This window comes from Neopsephotus bourkii, unplaced genomic scaffold (assembly GCF_033783945.1).
Source record: "Neopsephotus bourkii isolate Nb327-2 ecotype Australia unplaced genomic scaffold, CSIRO-AGI_Nbou_v1 NB_1279, whole genome shotgun sequence".
NCBI lineage: Eukaryota > Metazoa > Chordata > Aves > Psittaciformes > Psittacidae > Neopsephotus > Neopsephotus bourkii.
In genome coordinates, this window is record NW_026901764.1 from 3,429,534 (window position 1) to 3,452,512 (window position 22,979).

A 22,979-nucleotide genomic window follows, 5' to 3' on the forward strand; every position below is an offset into this window, starting at 1 on the left:
GTCCTAATCCTACAGAGTCCTCTGTGGAAAGGGCTTCTAATAGAGCAGTTCTGTTCTCAATAAATGAGTCCAAAAGAGGTATGTGAAGCCAGAAGAATACTTCTACCTGGATTTTTTATAGAGTTAAGATCCATATTACAAATTAAAATCCACAGGACCAAGGCAGTATTCCAATTTCAGATATATACTCTGTGACACTGGCATTACTGCCTGTTATTTCTCAAGTGCCATTTACAACTGCAGCAATAGAAAAAAACCCACAACCCAGTAAGGTAGGTGGTAACTAGATCTGTTCTGTCAGACAAAAGTACCAGTCAGATTCAATTTCTGTAGACCACTAGGAATTTTATACCATTGAGCCCAGTATCCATATGGCTGTAACACCAGTTTTCCTTACTCTCAGGTAAAAGCTTCACAGAAACAAAACAAAACAATAAAAAAAAAAAAGATAATGTTTTAATCCTGCCATGTGTTATGGACACTTGTTTTCAAGTAAATCTTTAGCTGAAGCCAATGAATCAATGAGCCTTATACTGTAGGACTGAGACCTATATTTTAAGAGTTTTAGGGGATACTTAACTGAGCCTTATCACCAGGAGACGAACAGTTTAACTTCTGAATCTTCCAGAAGCCATATACATGATTTATCTGTCTGAAAGCTTGGAATCCCGTCCAGCTTAGGAAACAGAGCCTTATACACAACACACTTATCTTAAGGTTTGTAAAGTGCCCATCACAAAGCTCTCTAATTATTGAGCTACAAAAGGTCACTCAGCAAAACCTAAGAGCCACACATACCCAACCCAGCAATATCAAACATTTCATGATGTCTACCAAAGTGGAATAATCAATCTCTTTCCTGACAAAGCCTTTTTTCTCTTTCAAAACTAATTCCAGCTTTTCGTAGGTTTAGAAATTGCTGTTCTGGCCATGGTAGATAAGTGACCAAAACAGCAATGAGGGGCTATGTATACAAATATATTGCATTGTAGATAATTGTATCTGTTTGCTCAAAGTTATTTATTACCTGAGCACCTCTGGCATGTACAGACTTGATCTACCCAAGTCATTTAATGATTTGTGCTGTGTCTGCATGTTGTCCACACATTGCAAAATCCTCAGATGTATCATGAAAGGCCATCTGATGAATGTCAGATACATGTCTTCCACTGCAATTCCTTCACTGTAAGAGAGGACAGGTGCATCATTCACATTGTGTTGGTAAATGAGCCCTTCATTTAAAAGCAAACTTTAGACTAGTATGGGTCACAGAACACAAGTTCTGAAATATATATATTCACTGGTCAAATGTGAAGTCACAATTACTCGTTATATAACTGTCTGTCCTGGTGGAATCTGAAGAGGTAAATGCAAAGTAGGTTACACACTGTAGGCAATAGAAACATGTCCAGTTCCTTGTTTTGGTACTGTAGAGAGCTTTGCCAAATAATATATTCACACGTGTGAGACTGAGTACCTGAAATCTCTGAGATCTACAGCCCCAACACTGGAAAAAGCATCGAAACCAAGGAACTCGCCTTCCAGAGCACATTCCCTAGATGGGCTGCTCCTCTGCTGAGTTCCCGAAATCTCCTGATGCAGGGCAGGCCATTATCAGTCAGCCTGAGACCTGAGGCTCCAAAAGGCATTGAGATCATGTTCCCAAGATAGCCATATGCCAGATGCTAGATTATAGTCTTCATCAAAGCTGCAGCAATTCAGCAAAAATGCCTGTAATTCCAACCATTTCAGCCTCAAGAGATCTGTGTTTGTAGACCTTGGCATCACTGGAACATTTCCAGACAGTTCCACTCCCATCAGCTCTGTTCGTCCCAGATCTCTGGATGGTACTGCACCTCTGACACACAGGTACACACAGGTTAAAGAGAGCACACTGGAATGAGGTTACAGCTGAAAGCTAGCGGCAGGAATGACAGAAGCAAATTATTAGATCAGACCTGGGCCCAGCCATGATGTTCGACAGGTCCTGGCTGACACGCTGTACTGAGAAGTGCTAATAGGCACAGGCAGATGGAATGGAGGGAGAAGAGGGAACTAACAGGATTCCTAGTAAACTCACCCCTGGTGAGGCCATGAACAAATAACCAAGGCCATCCCTGTTTGTGGCATATCTAGAGACAAATAAAGTAAGATGTTATGAAAAAGGCTAAGATAGAAGTTTATGCTTTATTTGGAGAGCAGTTACTTATAAAAACAAAATAAATAGGCAACGGGTCCTGTGGATCTGCTGATCAGCTCTTGACTATCAAAATAAAAAGGAGCTGTGGATGCTTCCAGCTTGGATTAAGAAACATCTTTACTTTGAGGCATTAGTGCTCAGCCCCAACATGGCATTTCAAGTCTCCCCTTGACTAACAGTATGAAAAGGAAGAGATACTGATGAGAACAGATGATTTTTGTTTGTTTGTTTCACATTCAGTTGAGTTAATTCTGTAATCTTTACTCAGGTGGAAGCACAGGCTTTAATTCTGCTCATCATGGTAGAATGTGGTGAAAGAAAATGCTCCTGCTTTATTCTGAAATTAAAATCTGGAACTCATTTGAGGAGAGGGTAAAATATTATTAAAGAAATACATTTGAAATGATTGTGAGGTAACAATGCCTCTGGTCCAGTAGAATTAAAAACGGCTGCATGTTACGTTGCAGATAGTATTTCATCTAATAAAAAACTTTGTTGTTAGCCCACAAATACAAAGAATATCAGGGAGAAACAATTTGCTTGGCTTGCCAATGAGAATGCTCTCTTGCAAATGAGAATGAGTTGTTAGGCAGTTGGCTTGCTTCTGTCATTGCAGGAAGGGAAGGGTGCCTAAGTCAAGGATATTTCCTGGTATGGCACAGGGACTTTGACAGTCAGCTGGTAATACATTTACCAGCTATCTAGTTTTCCCAGAAGAAGTGTCTTGACCTGAACTGACTCATCTGTATCCCAAGAGGATGACTAATCATTCTGATTTATTATGCTGTGGCCTGCTAGCCATTTCAGTTCTATTTACACTGGTGCCAGTACAGTATTTTATACAGGTTCTATAGGCATAGTTATTTAAACTAGATTCAAACCCAAGAAGAATTCACACCAAGTACACACAAAATTGAAATAAGTACAAAATGACACTCTGCACAACTTTTGGAGAAAAGATGAAACTCTAAAGGGCAGGCAGAGTTACAAGACAAGCTAATGAGCTAATGAAGCCTGAAGTTAGTTGGTAATTGTAGGCATCTTCCAATAAAATTACAAAATCCCAAGGACTGCATGTAACCTAAAGAAACCCCACAATGGGTTTTCTACAAGGAAGCAGTGGAGCAGTGTATTATAGGAAATAATCTCAATCCTATTAAATTAATAGCTCTTGGTGTTGAATGTACTAGAAACTGTGCTGTGGAATCCAGCAAAAAAAAAGCCTCTTGAAAAAGCCAGGTAATAGCTTGGAGAGTGTGGGCCCATATGTCTTCATTTGCAGCAAAAACTTGTTCTACACAAAGCTTTACCCCCAAAAATCATACTTGGGTTAGGCATCACTGCCCATATATTGTTTTTATGTGATACTGTTATCACCTGCAGGCAGCAGTCAAGGAAACTTCTGCACATGAGACTAAAGTAGACTAAGCAGAGGACTCAGGAAAGCATGAAAACAGAATAGCATAGTTGACAATGAGCATTTTCCAGAAGCAACCTAAAATCCACATGCTCAGATATACAGCAATACCTCACTAACTACAATTTGGCAGTTCCACTAGTATTGCACTTGAGATTCCACACTGTTTGTATCTTACTGATTTACACATAAATTGTGCTTATTTTATTTTATTTTGCTTGCTTTGGAAACTGAGCTTGGGATCTGAGAATCACTCTGACAAATTTCTTTCCCATCTCAACCCATAATAATAGTTTGTGGGACAGAAAAAGACACTGTTTACATCTCTGCACTGGACTACCATATTGCCAGGTTTTCTGACCCAGAACTTTGTCTAATAATGGAAGGGAGATGATTTTGCTTGCCCAGAACTCCTGTACTGCCCAGTCTCAGTATGTGCAAAAATGGTCTGAACTGGCTCTGAGCCCAAGGCTGAAGGAGTAACACAGTGTACTTCACTCCCTCCTGGCCCACGATGATGAGAAGGTTGCGGGAAAACGAATGCGGGAAAGGGGCAGAGAAGAGTTTTAAGTTTCTGGTGCAGCTGGAAGAATAGTGAGAGGTATGGACAGGGAGGTCTCTGGAGCAGAAAAAATTGGAGCTCAACAGAGGCAGTTTCTGCTGAGGCAATTCTAACCAGCCATCTGGTTAGGTGATGGGCACATATGTACAAGACTGTCCAGCCAAGTCCTTTCATACATCACTGTGAAGCCTCTTCACACACCATTTCTGATTTACAATTCCCAGCACACCACGTCACGTCAGAAACGTGTCAGTCAAGTGCCTTGGCACCTGTATGCTGTGCTCTCAGCAACAACCAAGCAATCTAAGGCAAACACTTGTGTAACTTTGTGTACAGTTCTGTGGAAGTTGCACAAAATGGCACTGAATACCTCTGAACAGTTCCTATGGAATTAATGAGTAGTAGAAATGTCACTGACAGAAAATACAAGCAAGTTTACAATACAAAGATGATACATACTAAATTATCACTTCTCAGAAGAGAAGCACAACTTGACCGAATAATAAAAATTCATAAACTCATAGAATCAGGTTGGAAAAAAACCTTTAAGATCATTAAATCTAGCTGTTACCCCAGGACTGTCAAGTCCACCACTAAACCATGTCACTAAGGGCCTTGTCTACACAGTTTCTGAAGACTTCTAGGGACAGTGATTCCACCACTTCCCTAAGCAGCCTGTTCCAATGCCTGACTACCCTTTCATTGAATAATTTTTTCTAATATTCAGTCTGAACCTCCCTTGGGGCAGCTTGAGGATGTTGCCTCTTGTGCTGTCACTTGTTACATGGGAGAAGAGACCAGCCACCTCTTTGCTCCATCTGCCTTTCAGCTAGCTGTAGAGAGTCCTCCTTCAAACTAGTGGAAGATGTAACAAATATGACACACAGAGGGGCATAGCGCAGGCAAACACTGCTCCTATGGCTGATTGTGTATTTCAAACACAACGTATTGTGGGGCTAACTCTTCTCCCTTTGAACATATCAGTCAGAAGTTCTCTCAAAATCACTCTTAGTAGGAGTTCTTAAAATCTGCTCTCTGAATTTGTCCTAGGGAAGAAAAAGAACTTCTGGGGATAAAAATCTGCCCTAAAATTTTGAACAATGAAGAGTAACAGCACCAAATCCTTACCCTAACCTCAAGCCAAGGGGTTTATTTTATCTTGTATTTGTTTCTTTGAAGTCTGCAAAGAATTTCTTGCCCTTCTTTTTTTCCCTGTTCAATTCTGTGTGCCTCTGCACTTTCTGGTTCCGGCTTACGGCTACTAACATACTTCTAGAAAGGCTTCCTTCCTCATCCTACCTCTTATTTCTGGCAAAACCAGAAGAATTTTTCAAGCCCAACAAATTCAGAACAAGAGTTTTTTTCTTGTACTGATCAACACTCAATGATGTTCACCCAGACTTCTTACACATTTATTGATACTTGCACAGTCAAAAAAACCCTCACAAAAACAAATAAATTTGTCTTAGCAGAACTCCTTTTTATAAATGAATATTTAAAGAGAATAAAAAATGGCTTATTTGAAGAACATGCCCAAAATTTGTAACCTTACATCTATTTCTGAGAGAACTGGATTGCACAGAGTGGCTTTCAGGTGAAAAATATATATATCTATTGATACGAACAACTGTCTGCCAGCTGTGCATGAGAAACACTCCTTTTCTTCTACTGAACTCCGGCATTATTAGCAATGTTTCTAATAGACATCTTCAACCACTGATAAAAAATATCTTGTATTTTCTCAACTCTCATGAAATGGTCTTTTCAAGTGGATCTGTCATTGTGGTTTCCTGTATTTCTTCAGCCTTGTTGGAAAGCTTGTAAATTCCCATGGCTGATAGGAAGTTAAGGAAGGAAATAAAAAATAGTAAATACCACTTCAGTGCTGTAAGCCCTTTTCTTCTCTTTTTTTGGCTGAGAGTGCATTTTAGGAGATTATTACCAGCTTTTACACAAACTTCAAAACAGTTCCAGCTGGGAATCTATCTGTATGTCCATTTTGCACCCTCAGTTAAACTCCCACCAAATCACTCTTCACTAGAGATATATACTGGTAGACTAACATTTGGCTGAATTAAGTGGGTCTGGGCTGCTAGGTTATTTTACAGGAGTACTTGACAATATTGATACAATAAATTGATGAAGCAACTGGAAAGAAAATCGCCTTTTAATATCCCATTACTTCGTACAGCTAAAGAGTAGAATGTGTGAAAGAAAGAATAAAATAAATCAGATGTTCTATTTCCTTGTGCATTGACCAGATATTTACTATCTGCTGTATTTTTATTGGCTTTGTATTTTGCTTATTTTTTTAATTGTAGATGCTTTAAACACTGAAAACAAAATGCATATAGAATATTTTTACTACACAGAGGAATGACTGCAGAGGGGGAATAGAGTGCTGGGTGTTTTCTCAAGTTATACCTCTTTCTACACTCAGATCATGTACTAAAATTGCTTGTGCTACTTACCATTTGTATTGCTGCAGATGAGATCAGAATGCAGTCCTGCATAGCTGTGGAGAGCATGAAATACACAAGGGATATTAGTTACAGAGTCCAGTTTTACTTTTCATAAAATACCTAACTGTCTCATATCTGCAAACAATCCCATGACTCCTGGCAAACATGATAGTGGAAAAGTCGTGCTTTCTGAACAGAAGATCCCAGATTTTTCTGCAGTTGTTCCAAGAGAAGATGTAGGAAGAAATTCTGACTAGCATAATGCTCTTAGAGGAATACTGACACTGAGTTGACCCAGTAACAGCACTCAGAGCTGATGAAGAAATTTAAATGGTGCGTCCTAGTGAGGGGTTCAAAAGTCAGAAGTCATAACCCAAAATAATTGTGTATACCGGAAATTCAAACTATTTTACTCAGGGTCAGTATAATGAACTCATGGAATTAGTTGCCAAGTAAGAACATGGAAACAAGTACTGCAGTCTAAGTGGCTTGGAAACATCTTGGCACTTTTATGGAGAGAGACGGGATTAAAGGATATAGTGACAAAACCAAAAACTGGGGTTTAAGAGAAACTTAAGGGGGACAAGCCTGTGAGGTCAAGTGGCATTTTCCTCTCCAGACATCATTTCCTGTCTTTTATGTCAATTTTTCCCAAAGACATCATGTCAGACTGAATAAACAATCACTAAAGCTTAGATGAGGAATGGAGTTCTACTGGATTGAAACAGAGATGAAGCAGCATTATCTTTTCCTCTGCTCCATAATAAAAGTAACTGCTAACAAGCAAAACCAGACTTCTTTATCTATATACAATCCCATGCATTTGACCCACTCAATCTAAAGTAGCACATAAGGCTTTCTCATATCAGCCTCTTCCTGTAACCTTATCTTCTCCAGTCCCATCAGAATACCACAACCAACCAGATAAAAAAAATTAAACTGGAATAGCTAAATGTCAGAACACAACACAGCTGTCTAATGTACACTTCACTGGTGACAGTCTTCTTAAAGACCATTACTAGTTCGATATTACCCAGGACATTTGCAGTATTAGCATGGGCACATCATGTGCAATAGCAGGAAGCACATGATATCATTGTTTTAAGTGATAAAGCACTAATAAAGGCACTATTTTAGGCATTTTTACCCTCCTCTCTTTGTAGAAGAAAACCCGTTCCCATTAAGAGGTTGCATCACATATAAAACCATTTCAATTCAAAGCTATATATCGACATCCTATGCATTAAAAAAAAAAAATGTATAAAACAAGGTGCAGTTTTGACTTGTCAGGTATTAAAGCAAGACTGTAGTGAAAGTTCTTACTATTTGATTCCTCCAGAAATTGTCCCTACAAGTGAATTTATTATTTTACATTGTAGCTGCTTTCCTTTGCCTCTTTCATGAGTTGACACAAACTGCAACAGTTGAGGTGCATAAAGACTTTTCTAAACAGCTTTGTACTGATCTGTCCCCAGGACATTTGGGATACCCAAGTATTCTGTGACACTAGCTCATGCATTGTGCTATGTCCCGGTTTGTTGACTGGGCTCTAACTTCTTGGTCTCCAGTGTACCTGCAAAAATAAGATCCAAGAAGGAGAGTAAGTAGAATATGTCAGGGATGATTCTTAGAATAAAATTATGAGTACGCTGACAAAACTATCTTGGGACCTAACTTTTCCCAACAGCATAAACCAAATCACATTTTCCAGAGACAAGTCCTCCTGAATACATATCATCATATAATCACCCAGCCATTGCTTTTCCAAAAGGTGTGTGGGGATCCCTTTGCTGATATTCCATGAAACATAGCTGGGTCTCAGCAGATGCAATAATGCTTAACTGGGTTGTTTCCACATCTTGCTTGCTGATAGACTTCCTTACAAGCAAAGGCACTGAATAGATTTTGCACCTTTCTAATCCTGAGAGAAGTCCCTGAACATGGCAGCAGCCTGTCAGGTCAGGCAGGCAGATATTCCTCAAGCAATGCAGGAGCTTGAGTGGGAGATAGGGAATGAGTCAAAGCAAGAGAGCATGGTGCAGGCTTTCGTTCAGGCAAGGGGATTTGTCCAGAGAGAAGAATGAAAGATTTCAATATTTTTCTGAATTGCAGGGAGTCTAAACTGGAACAAATCTTGGAACTTATGGAGCATCACAATCACTTTACCATGAGTCCAGTCATTTATTATTTTATTTTTTTACAGAAAGCATAAAAAAGATTGTCTTATGCATTTTGCACAGAAACCAGCTTTATCAGCTCAGGTCCTGGGATGTGGCTTTAAAGAACATTCCTCTGACTCTACTCACAGAAACAGCTCTGTAACAGCAATTTCCTCAAACTCTTCAGCTTTCAGTTACCACTAAAAACTGATGTCAAAATCTTCACAGACTGCCTTATTAAAACAGGAAAATGTTTGTTTTTCCTCTCTCATCTTCTTAAAACTTATAGAATCACACTTTCTTAAAACATCTCTGAGCTGCCCTGGAATTTCAGCTAACCTACATTTGTTTCTAACCAGTGTCAGTTTGACACCCCTATCCATCTCCTCTGAACCCCATAGTACTATATGAAATGCCTTCAGAACTTACCTCGGTTTCATGTAACAGATGAATTTGATACTTTAGGACTGATAAAAAGATAATTTATATTATAATTATAACCACTCACCCCATATAAAGCTTACCCCTTACAGCATAAAATCATTTTCACAAATCTGAATTTTGATAAAACTAATCTGTCTTCTAATTTAATCTACAATTAATTACTTCCAATATGCTAAGATCTTAGGGCATCAAAGCTCTCCCTTAATTAAAAGGAACAAGTAATTATAGCTTAGTATTCCATTTGAAGCTATGCATTAGTATTATTTTGTATTCTGAGACACAATGGTTATACAGACAGAAACACATTTGTGGATGGACACTTCATAATAGTAGATACAAGACAGAGTTTGCCTGCCTAGAACTCTAGAGTCCTGATTCTAAAAAAAGAAAAATTATACATAGACACCCCAGCAGAGATTCAGCAAGCTGAGGGCAAATGAAGGTTTTCACCACCTTCTCCCTCTCCTTCCACTTGTGTGATTAGGCACAGCACACCAGTCACAGACCCCACACATCACACAGGTTATTTGTCTGACAGCCTTAAGGCCAGCACAAGTGCAGCACACAGGACACACAGTGTATTTCTCCATACTTACCTTCCATTCAGAGAGCCTGCCCAGCACCCAGAGTACACAGGATTTTCTGTGTCTGAGTAGCCACGTGGGCAGCATGAGCACAAGGCTCATTGCAACACAAGCAAACAGAAACATGGGATTTTTATGTGTTTGCTCTGATTTCACATGATGTATTTGTTATCTTACTGCTGCACAGGCTCACTCCTACCCACTCAGTTTTGCCATTATGGTTCAAGATTCTGTCTGCTCTGTATAGGTACATCTTTCATGAAACAACTCTCATGAGCATTTGTCTAAATGCAAGAGCAGTGCTCAAGCAAAACAAGTTACTCTCCTTTCTGAATCCCCCCATACCATTGCTATGTTAAAGTGATTTGTAACAAAGGATTTGAAGCTCATTATTCAATAATGGGTGTCATTCAGATTTCAAATTCTATCTGGTTCTGTTAATTACATGTCAACAATTTCTTTCCTCCTTTTCCAACAGAAAAATAATGCGCTGCCTCTGGCACTCTGCCTGAAAGGTTCAAATGTCAGGGCAGTAATTTTGAATGGAACAGATTTGACTCAACTGATGTGAGAATAAAAAATAACTATTAGAGATTCCCTGACAAGTTGCTGTGACAGGGAATGGCTTAGAACTGCTTTCACCTGCCTACCTGTATGACTTTGGCTCTGTTCTGTATGGTACAGCATAAAATGGAACACCAAAAGGAAAAAAAAAGTCCTAAAATCTCTGTGCCTTTTGCTACTGCCAGGAAGAATGGATCCTCCTTTCTTTTCTCAGGTGAGGGATTGGCACGCAACTATCACAGAGTTGTCTCAGTCAGTCACTGAATCCAGTGCACGAGGGGACTGAATACGGTGGGCCACAGCCAGCAGGACATAATTCCGCATCAGGAAGGGAGCCCAGAAAGGGAAGTTCTGCAATTACAAGCAAAGAACTGCAATTCAAATGTGGTCACTGCAGCAAAGCATGAAGATCAGAACATGCTTACGTTGAGCAAGTTATCCACTGTAGGAGCACTCCACAGTGATTCAAGCTTCTGACAAGAAAGCCACAGCTTTCTCCCCAACTCCACTGGTACAGTGAGCAAACAGCATCTGAAGAGTTCAGAGTACACACCTCCATTCAAGTGCAGCAGAGGGGCCAGAACGAATAGGATCACGGTCAAGACTATTTTGCCTCTTTAGACCTCACCTTCTCTACTGTAAAATAAGAAGAGCTATCCTGACCATCACTATAAAGCACTTAAAGAGCTACCAATTAGAAATGGTAAATAAGAATTAACCATCATTATTCAAGGAGGATCAGGGAAAAGGTAAAACCAAGGTTATAAATATAAACAAGATGGCTTTAAAACACTTGGAGAGAGTGCCCCAGGAGAGGGATATTTGAAAGAAGGGGCTCTCCCTCCTCCTCAGAGACAATGCATCAGTAGGTAGAAAAGATTCCAATTCCTTCCCAGACCTGCATGTCTTCACTATAGCAGCTGATACCTAAACACTCTTGAATTAAAACCAGAATGGGACAGATTTGTCTCAATAAACACATTATAGTCATGCTGTTTGGCCATTTTATCAGCCACTTCATATTTCTTTAATACAGTCACTCACAGGCTGCCCACGATCTTTAAATAAGCAGCTGTGAAAAACACCACAAAAATAAAAATAGGCCTTTAAAAAGTTTAAAGGTTTACTGGGAGAAGTATCTAGCGGCACGAGACCAACTCATGTGTCCAGAACTGTCACACATATAAAGATCCTTTAAACACTGAAAGACTGTGTCTAGTCTTCCTCCATTATGTGTTTTACTGACCTTTTTATAGCTGCCTTCTTCTGTTTATATGTGCATGGTTTCCATCTGCCATTATCAACTATTTTTCCCCATCAATGTCTTCAGTTCTTCTGCCATCTTTCAAGACTTGCTCTAACCAAGCTGTCACGCTAACCTGGCTTCTCTGAAGGCACTGTCTGCAGTTAATTCTGTGCAGAAAAGCCACCAGCTTGGAAAAACAGCAGGGAAGGTTCAATTAAAGACAGTACAGAAGATATACTTCATGTGTGACCTCCCTCCTGCTCTCCAATGACATATCAGCCTCCTTGATCATTCTTACAGATAATAGCAAAACCAACAAATGACACAAGAGAAAATAACTTGTCAAAGTAGATGATAACCTGTGCCACCAATTTTCCCATTAAAGGGATGGTTTTGTTTCTTACTGGCACTTATTTTCTGCTAGGGATGAATCAAGGTTCAAAATTCTCAACCTGTTTCTGTTGCCAGGCAAGAGATCACTCTTTCAACTTTTCTGTAATGGGATACAAGATTAAACACAAAAAATAATGACCAAAATCCTTTTGCCACCTGAAAGGACAACATTTGCTGTTGAATATTTCCATGATCTTTTATTTACACCTCATCCTCCCAAAAAGCATTTTCACTTGCCTCATTTGGGTATCTTCAGGCTTTTCCAGGTTCTTTCTTTCTCTGCTCTCTTTTTTTTTTTTTTCCCAGACATAACCACAAATACACAAGGAGAGCAGCACAATGCTGTTCCCATAAAACAACAAAAGCCATATGTTTAACACCTTTCAACCAATCTAAATTGCTTGATAAGAGAGAATTATCTGTCAATGCATATTGTTGTGGTATACAGGTGATCATCCAATGACTCTTGGCTTACTTGCTTTAGTAACAGGCTTATGTCACTGCTAAGCAATCGTGGTCTGACTTAAACTCCAGATAAAATGGTCAGAATCCTTCTGCACACTTCCATGGTTCTACTCTCCTGAAAGGTACAGCCTCTCTCTGCTCATCCACGCACAGATTCCCTCTACTTAGCTCTGTACACAGAGTCCTAAGAAAGTAATTTCAGGAAGAGTGTTCTAGATTTCTTAAACAAACAGTATACACTGGAATAGTTCCTGCCAAGGATTAAAATAATGCCTAAGTGTTTTTTTTCCAGGCACTCAATAATACAGTGTTTTTTTCATCTGACAGCCTTTCATGTGACACTTTTATATAAAAATGTTTACAGGAAATAGCAAACCTTCCTTTTGCTCTTCAGGCTGCATGTACCCCCAGAAAATGCAAATGCTGAGTGAAGTCATTGAACTACCAGACACTTAAAAATGAACACTTCTAAGTATCCTGCTCAAGATCAAATCGTGGCTCCCAGCAGCTAAACAGATATTTCAAACATTGGATAACTAATTTTATTCCTGGCTTCCAACTGCCATTTTTCATGGGGAGTTACACAGTGAATCTTTATTAGCAAAGACCAGGGGCACTAGGGGTCAAACAAAGGTGGTTTCCATTTGCACTTGCACAGTGTGATGCTCAAACCTTCATCTTTGTGCAGACTTTTAAAACTTGAACTGGGGACTGTCACAGAGACAAAACACGTCAAGGAACACACAGTCCTGCAGCACACCAGAGTCTATGCACCTTCTACCAGACATATAAGAAAGCTGGCAACAGCTGCTGGGGAGTGCCAGCCAAACAAACAGAATCCAATTCTGCAAGGATTTTCCAAAGAAATAAATATGGTTCAAATAATCAGAGAATTTTCAGGATTGTCTCTCTCATTTGAACAGTTCAATAATGATATAAAATGGCCATTGCATTCAGTTTTCCCTTTCTCCCATCCTCTCTCCAAACTTCTGGCGGGGTGTTTTTTCCCAAAAAGTAAAACCCAGAAAGCCAGAAAGTCTGAAAAGACTGGAAGTCTGAAAATTGAACATTGGCTGGTGAGGCCTACAGTTCCTATGGTAGATGTTTTGATTTCCTCTTGTGCTGGGCAAAGGACAACACAAGACCCTTCACCTGAGAGACACTGACTTTTGATAAAGCAGCAAATCTTAACTAAAAAGCAGCCTTTCTGAAAAAGACCTGTTACTTTCCTCTTTAATTCTTGGTGGAGAGGTGTCAGGGCTGTGCTTCTCCCCGCTCTGCCCTTCCTTGCATACAGGGCTTTTTCAATAAGTGATTCTATCATAGTCTTCTTTCATTAAAGAAAAACGTCCAACCCGTCAGCATACTGAATGCGATCACCTGCGAGAACAATGAACAAGAGTAATGCAGGATGCACAGAGCATTGTTGCCAACAGATGGGAAGGCTACATGCCCTCAAGGCTACTTTGGCTGCCCAAGGTGTGCCGTGTGTATTTTCACCACCACTAGCCACAGTGCTGCAGCAAACCATGCCAGGGACACAGGAATACTTAAGTGATGCAACTGCTTGTGGGGGTGGCATGTGTGCTGGCTCTGTGACATGATGCCAGCTAAAGATTTTGGGACAGGAACAATGTATTGGGGCAAGAATTTCTCAGATGTCCGTTGCTAGTGGAAGAAATCAATCATGAAGCTACACGTTGAGTACAAAACAAGCTTCAGGCTCTCATCACATCTGCTCCATCACTACCAACTGTAGGAAAAGAGCAGTTGTTACTAAAGAAAAGGGGCTTCATATTTTGCCATGTTACATGTTATGGTTTTTTCTTCCCTAAGGCTTTATCCCAGCTACTACAGAAGTAAATTGGCAGTTAAGAAATGCCGGCAGTCAGGAGTCCTGTTGCTGTAGGGCTGCTTTGTTTCTCAGTGTAAATAGTGTATTTTACATTTACCATCAGAGCTGCAGTAAGCCACAAAATCTACAGTTTCAGCCTTACAGCTGAAAGAGGATATATCACAGCCTGTGCCAGGTGAGGATAGATGGAGGGGATGCTGAGCACACCTAGATAAAATACAAGGTTTCCAGGCAGCTGGGACAGAGCCGGGTTCTTTTGCACAAGTGCAACTGACCAGCAGTATGAAGTATTACAAACTTCTAAATTTCCAGAATTTATCCAAAGAAAATGCTATGAATTTGAAGTACCTTGCTCCAAACATTCCCAAGGTCAGAAACTGGACCCAGCCTCAATTCCTGCTGCACAGCTGATGATCCTAAAAACAGAGGTCCAAAACCAAATTAAAAACCACCAAAGAAAAATTATTTTCTACAAACCAGAGGTTCTCTTTTCCATGCCCTTGGAATGTGTTTCATTGAATGCAAAGATGAAAATTTTGGCAAAGGAATCAGAATTTTATCACTTTTTCCAGAGGAGTCCTGCAATATTTATTACCTGCCTAGGAAGAGTGTAACAGAATTCATTCTAACGTTTCATCCACAAGAGAGTTCACGAGAAAATAAGAACATGTTTTTTAATGAGTAGAACCAAGAGAAATATGATTGAGACTTGGCCAATTTAACTTTTTCAAAGCTTATCCATTTACAGTTATTGTAAACTTCATCTCCTCACACTCAGGATATGCACCTGACAATCTGACCATAGAACCACTTACTTGAAGTAAGGGTGAGCCTGCTTTCAGACAAACACAATTGTTTCAGCTCACATCTCTGTTCCTGGCATTTTTGTCTTTCTTCAAGAAACAAGTTGAATAAAAGCAAATCTTTTGAGGGAAAAAAGATGTTTCCATTTATTTAAAGACCACTACTTTATCCATCCTCAGACTGAGAAACAAGTAGCATTGAGCTCTAGGACAAGAAAAGGAATGCACAGATGCTGAACCAGCTGATGAGCAGCATTTCAGTGGGAAGGCAGGAATACGAAAGTGCAGCCCATCTAAGGTGTAGTGCCTGGGGTTTTCAAAGGAAGCACATCTTGGGTGTACAACAGGAAAATCCTAATTCCTTTTGAAATAATTCCCAAGAAAACTGACAGCACTTTTAGGGCTGAAAGTCCCACTGGGGGTGGAAGAAGCATCATGGGTTACAAGAAGCATCATGGGTTACAAGAGAGATTCAGAGAAGCCAGGTACTAGAGAAAGGGACCCAGCAGAACTGTCATGTACAGTCACATGCCCTTTCAAAATCAGCCCCCATTCCCAGCTAAAAATAGACCTCTGTGATGCAAGAAGGGAAGGGGAAGGCAGAAAAGGAAGAATCACTCTCCCCCCTAGCTGGCTTTGTCTGCAAACACAAGCAGGCCACAGGGTCTGTGAAGCAATAAGGTACATGACTAGGTGATGATATGGCAGAGCTTAAAAATAACACTGCTGATTGGAAAATGTCACTGTCCACTGTGCAGAGCAGTCTTGAGGATGAAGCTGCAAATAGTTTCAGAAGTTCTCTGAAGTCTAGGTCTTGAAAGGTGGGTAGCAACAGCAGAACACTTGGGGGCAGAAAGACAATTCCCAGGTTTATTCAATTGTCCTGAGGTACTCTGAAACTGCCTGCTACAGCAGATCTGCAAAGAAGGAAAACACTGGTATCTCTAGCAGGTAATTAGACCTTGTTAAAGTGCTTAACTATACAACGAAGAGGATCGGGAGAGCCAGAGTGATCAGGATTAAAATTGTTCCAGAACTTGGCAAGGAGGAAAAGCCACTTCAACACAATTCAAAATAAGTTGTAAAAAAAGAGTTTAGGAAATAACTTGTTACTTTGCATGCACTGAATAAAGGGTAATTTCACAACTTCCAGTGCCCTTACTTAAGAAAAGTTTTTAGAAACCAAATTCAATGAGTTCTGCTCAAGGGACTCTCTTGCAACACCGTGGAACATGCAATATCCACAGGTATTGCAACATCTAATTGCAAAATAAAGGCTGTTTTCCTCCAAGCCTCCTCATGCCCTCCTTTCAGCCAATGGTGACAATGCTACATGGGGATAGTTTTCTTTCGGGTTAGTGAGTTGAATCAGCTCAATAGTCATCTGACAGGCACCCAATACATCCAACTCAAGAGAAATAGCAAAATTGGAAATCCAGGACCTAAGAAGGGGAGTAAGACCTCTCCAGTAATACTGAGCTACTATCACAGCTATGTCTGACACTGCAGTGCTACTCACAGACTGCTTGGCTGTCCCCTTGGTTAAAGAAAGGAGTTCTGTGGGTCAGTATGGTGCCCAGGATCTCCAACATGGACAGCAAAAACAATGCTGTACTCACCATACACATTGTGGCCAGAGTTACAAAGATCAGGGAGAGAAGTTGTCATGAACACAAACTGGCCCAGAAAAATACAATTATCTGTGAGTTACAATCTAGCAGAGGGAGCTTTTAAATACACAAGCTCAAAAATAAAGCACAGCAGTTCATGACCACTGACCAAAGAATAGTGGGTATCTTGAAACAATTTACGCAATGCAAGGTTTGCTGGTACATCTTCCCTGTCCTCCATGTTCTTAGCTAAGCCATATGCTCTGTGTCTGTCCTATGCTCTTAGCCTGCCCTGTGTAGGCTGTGCTGCCATTCAGCCTTGATAGGCTGGAGAACTGGGCAGGAGGAAACCTAATGAGGTTCAACAAGGACAAAAGCAGGGTACTGCACCTGGGGAGGAAGAATCCCAGTACAGGTTGGGGGCTGCCCTACTAGAGAGCAGTTCAGCCAAGGACGACCTGGAGTACTGGTAGATGATAAGTTGACTATGAACCACCAGTGTGCCTTTGCGGCCAGGAGTTTCAGCAGTATGCTGGGGTGCACTGGGAGGAGTGTGCCCAGCAGGCAGAGGTAGGTGATCCTTCCCCTCTACTCAACCCTAGTGAGGCCACATCAGGAATGCTGTGTCTAGTTCTGGGCTGCCCAGTTCAAGAAAGACAAGATGCTGCTGGAGAGGGCCCAGTGTAGGACCACAAAGATGATCAGGGGTCCAGAACATCTCTCTTATGAGTAGAGATTGAGGGAGCTGGGCCTGTTTAATCTAGAGAGAAGACTGGGAGGAGATCACATTAATGCATATGAATATTTCAAAGGCAGGTGCCAAGAGGATGGTGCCAGACTCTTTCCAGTGGTGCCCAGCAACAGGACAAGGAGCAATGAACATAAATTAAAACACAAGAATTTTCACCCTAATATGAGGAAGACCTTTATGTTGAACGAAGTCAGGGATGGGGAAGGTGGAAGCAGCAGGACTGTTCCTTCTCACCTGATATACTGAGCATCTTCATCAAACGGTAGGTGACTCTGCTGGTGGAGCAAGTAAAAATCTCTCTTTACATCTCTGCATAATTCTGTCATTGGGCAGATAAGAGAGGAAGAGGTTACCTGATTAATCAAGCATTTCCTTCAGCTGCAGCTCTTTTTCCTACAGGAAGCCCTGGCTTGTATAAGCCACTCAAGAAGCAAACATCAAAGGACTCCTCTATCACTTAGTCAGGGTAATAGACTGTACTTGAACTCTACTCAGTGAAGTGAAACTTCTTAACCTGAGAGCTAAAGTTAAATTTGTTATTCCTGGCAAACTGCCCAAGGGGAAATGGATCCAGGGCAGAAGTTTGTTCGTTAGATAGTAGTGAGAGATTGACACTTTTATAATAAGCCATGAAAGAAGGGAAAATAGTTACTGAATCCACTGATTGTTCTATGATCTACTATTAATGCTGCATTGGTTATGAGATCTCCTTTTTGTAACTGGCAAATAATGGAAAGCAGAAAAAGTGAAACATCAGTAAGAAGGAGTTTGATCAAGGTTCTGCAAGCGAGTCTGATTCAAAAGAATAGGAGGAAAAATCATCATCAGCCAGATTAGATCCTTCACATATACTACCTGTTACTTCACAAACAGACTGGGATCAAAGAGGCTCCTTCACTAAAGACACAAGATACAGACTGCCAGTTCTGGCCACACATAGCATTGTGTGCCTATACCCTGTCCACCAGTGTAGAAAAGGCGATGTAAGGAGCTCTCAGTTGTTTGGCAACATACACTGCAATGTACAGCTAGGATCCCACTCTAGTGTGCTGTCCTGCAGATCTGCTTGCCTTCATGTCTAGAGGTACGTAAGTTCATGGACCCCCTGCCATACTGTGGCACACAGCCTCAGTCAAGCCAAGCACTAGAAAGCCAGCAGAAAAATTGGGCTTTGGTTAACAGGCAGCAAAAAAAAGGTTTCTTTGCACTGAAACTCTTTGCTATGTTTCTCAAAACAACCAACTGCACCTGACAGCCACACCTCATGCAAAAACATGACATGAACTTAACCCAGTCATCTCACAGGCAGAGCTCATCTAAGAAATCTGAAGTTGCATTTTGACTTTGGGATTAATGAGGGTTACCTCTTTGTTATATAACAATAAAAATATTCCATGTTAACGTGCCATTTTGAAACTTTCTTCACTGACAGCAACTTATAAGCAGCATTAAGACAGACAATTCAAACTAATGCAACCCCCAATAATAGCAAAAGCAGTGCATTTACCAAAAGTACTAAGAGACTTGACCTCTGCAGGCATTTTTTAAGTATTTCTTTCCACTTCTCTATGCCTGGAGCATAGTTTAGAGAGCTGATTATGTATACAGATTTAAGAACAAGTCCAAATACAAAGAAGTGCTACTGTGCACATTTGGTAATGGCTTATCCGAAGTTTATTGCACCGATTTTGCAACATGAAGGAATTAGAAATATTGTTACATGCCATTCCTTGGTATTTTGTTTCTTTATAAAATATGTATTTGGAAAGCTTTTGTCTAAAGGTTAACCAGTCCACATGTAATCTATGAATGAAACAGAAGAGCATGCTTAGGTGTCTTGTCCCAGCTGCCAGCATTCCATACCTGCCAAAACTCCCAGGCTGCACAGACACTGGCAGCTCCCACAGTGCATTTGTCACCTAGTCCTTTCCTTCCATGTGGACAAGGCAGACTGGGGTCCAACCATCACACCCTCCACAGATGCAGAAAAGTGTTTTCAGCTGTTTGGACCATGAGTGCTGACTATAGACGTTCCTCATCTTTAAAAAAAAAATACAATAATAAAAAGGCACATGGAAGCATCCTATGGATGAGTCTGAGGCCATGAGCTTCCAAACTGACCCATTCTGGCTCTGCCACACACCACAAAAAGAGATACAACTTGAACACTGTCCAAATACTTTCCTGTAGTTTCTGCCTTGGCCTTGGGGAAATTGTCTTTTGGGAAAGAAGGATTCTTCAGTAAGCATTTATCCATAATTAAGTAAATGGGTTATTGTACAAATTTGATTGCAAATAACTAATGATTGCTTTTGGATTCTCACCCAATGGCTTTTATGGTCAAATCTACAGCTACTTTGTACGTAAACACAGAGGAACAGGGCTGGTGGAAACCGCTTCTTCAAAGCCAAGATATCTGCAAACAGGTAACAAACACCTCTACCTTTAAATTAAGTTTTAGCTAACTGGGCTGTCACTTTTCCAGCTGCAAATCAACTAAAGCCTTTGCCTCCTCAGCTTAGGGAAGAGGCCTCCAGAGACCCTGAGTCAGTGAATAAAAACTGGTTTGGGTCTCATGGCAAAGAAAGTACTTTGCACTCAAAAATAGATACATTTCTTGTGGGAAGAAACAGCCCAGGTCTTTCCTCTCCCATAGATAATAATGCAGATGTCAGACACCTCCCAGGCTCCATTCCCAAGAGATCAAGAGGATTGCAACAATTACTTTGGTGGGGTTTTTTTCCTTAAAGGTTAGCTTGTATCTAATCACAAATCTACACCCAACAGCCACCAAACACACTCGGCTGCTTATGGGAGAGCAAGATGTGGGATCTAAGGTTGCCACTACTGCTGTGGCTGCAAAAACATAACAGGATTCAGGCACTTCGAAGACACAAACCTGCAGCTGAAAAGCAAGGCCAGGAGATGGGTAAAGATTGAGTGCAGAGGATCAGGCAGGGCCTGCATCAGTGCACAACGAGGGGCTCCAAAGCAGTGGGGGGGAGCTTGTGTGCAGGAAAACCTACCTGCATGCTTCCGTTTCCATTACGCAGCAGAAAGCCCGTGGGATTCATTTACTGTGCTGATAGTATGTCCTGTAAGTCAGGGACTGTACAAAGTGATCGACAATGAATTAACATGATGTTAAATCTGGTTGGCTGAATCTGGTGAGCTGAAAAAGCAGAGGAATGCAGAGTAAAACCCTTTTACTCAAAGATAATTTTCAAGGGTAAAAAGTATGCCATGTATACCTTTTTAATACAAAGGCTTTCAAGCAATGGATTCAGTGATTCTAGCATAAGGGCCCTTGCAACCCTTGCACCGTGACAATGCTGCCAAGCCACAGGACCTGAGGTGGTGTAGGCTTTATTGGTTGCAGTGCAAAGCAGCACAGGTTAGCCTGAGCCTGCTGGAAAACTGCAGTCCCAGTACAGGCAAGCACAGGTTCTGAGCTCATCACATAGTGTCATTGGAACACCACTGTCTTGTGCCACAGCATTGCAACATTGAGTAAGGCCACAGCTAATCAGAAGTCACTTCTCATCCTCAACCTTTTTGGAATCCATGTTACACCTACATTAACTTTGTACTGAGTTTGCAGGCAGTGATCTCTTGGCCAGGGACAGAAGCATGAACAGAAGCAAGGACACCCCACACAAGTTTTTCTGGTCTATTGCTCTCATTCCATTGGATAATTCCTACTTCAAATACACCCTTCCTCCCCCCCCCAAAAAAAAAACAACTCAAATAGAAAAGAAAAATGTCCCAGACAGGCAGTTAAACTGCAGCCCAGGCTGTGTGCTACCACAGCAGGCTCTGCAAAGCTCTTGCAGTCCCAAGGGAGTTATGAAAAGGAGGAGGAAATATCACAAAAGCTGGCTTTGCTTACTCACATCATTGGTGCAGACATACTTGTTTACATTCGATTGGCCTCATCTAAACTTTGCTGGAGGTTGACCATAATATTTACAAGCTAAAAGAACAATTATGTAGCTGAGAGCAGCTAAATGGAACAAAACAAAACCAGAGAGGCAGAAATCATGTCATTTGTGAAAATCAAAAAAATGAACTGAGCCACCAGACCACACATCTTCCCCACGCTATACAGATGTAAACTGTGGCACTATTTGTGCTGCTTTACTGCAGAATGGATGTTCTTTGAGTTTATAAACACTTACAGTGCTTATGTGCCCCATGTACTGATTTTTACCATGAACATGTATATGAAAGGATATTTCCTACGCCTCATCTGTTTGTTTACAGAGTCCACCTTTAAAAGACCAATATTCTTTCCTCTGAGGCCTGTTTACAGTCTGCACCTGTGATGGTTTCTTTAGTTTGAATCTCATGGGCTGTATTTATTACATAACTGTTTTCCCTCTTTTAGACACTATTAATCACCCCTCTGCCAAGATCTTCTTCCCACACCATGGTTTACTGTACATTCCTTGCATGTTTGTACCATGATGTCAGTCCAGAAGTGGAACAAAGATAAGAATGGCTCAAGATTTTACTTCAAATGACCTCTTTTCTATAGAGCTATACATGAAATTAAAATCTATTACAGTGGAATTCGGAAAGGGCCAGGTTTGGGGATTTGTGACCCTCTCATATTCTACATCTTTATTTCCTGAAAACTAAGAGAACATACGCAGAATTATTTTGGAAAAAAAGGCTCTAGGAATATGGAGACCAAAGCAAGCACAACGTGGTTTTCTAATCCACGGTAAAGCAACGAGACAAGTATGTAAATTATGTCTGCAAATGTTTTCATACTAGTTTGCCAACTATGCTTAAAAAATTAGGAATTTTTTCACACTTTTCTATGTTTGGGAGAGTGAGATTGTTGCATACATTTAACACCTTTTTGCACTGTAAATGATATTTTATGTTTTAGAACAGCAAGAATAAAAGAATGCTGAGACACAATTTCCATTCATTTGCATGTTTCAGAGATAGGATGGACTCCAAACTATTCATTATGATCTTCATTTTATGAAAGAAAGCAAACCCCAATAATCTGACAAATCACCATTCTTGGGCAAACTCTCATCCTACTGTGGTTTTATTTGACTCAAGTACTCAAAGTAGGTAGGTTCCAACTAAGTAAAGATCTCTGCCTTATTTTGGTATAACACTAACATCGTAAAGAGTAAAGGCTCCACATAACAACATAGCAACGTATCAGAAGACCAGTGCTGCAATATGTCTGGCTGTCAAATATCAGCCTATAAAAATACCCAGGCAGCTCTGTTCTTCTCTTGAAGTAAAGAATAGAGCTGTTCAGGCAGAACAATGTTTATTTTATTGACAGATTTTACTGTTATCTGTTACCCACCAGTGGGCTTCATTTGCAGTTTTCATCATAGAGTAATTGCTTATTAGAGACACTGGCAGGTTGTTTATTTGAAAACTATTATGCTAATAAGGAGCAATCATATTAGCAAGGTGTGCTCTTTACAAC

The 22,979-nt window shown here is 40.6% G+C and overlaps 1 long non-coding RNA gene across 1 annotated transcript in view; it reads right to left on the reverse strand.

The window, feature by feature from the left end:
- Positions 1 to 277: 277 nt before the first annotated feature.
- LOC133218653 (uncharacterized) overlaps positions 278 to 22,979 on the reverse strand; it is a 38,003-nt gene continuing 15,301 nt past the window's right edge. The window contains exons 2-3 of the long non-coding RNA XR_009727233.1: positions 6,647 to 6,694; positions 278 to 1,178 (exon numbers count right to left, since the gene is read on the reverse strand). This is a non-coding gene — a long non-coding RNA (uncharacterized LOC133218653). The remainder of the gene's footprint in view (positions 1,179 to 6,646; positions 6,695 to 22,979) is intronic.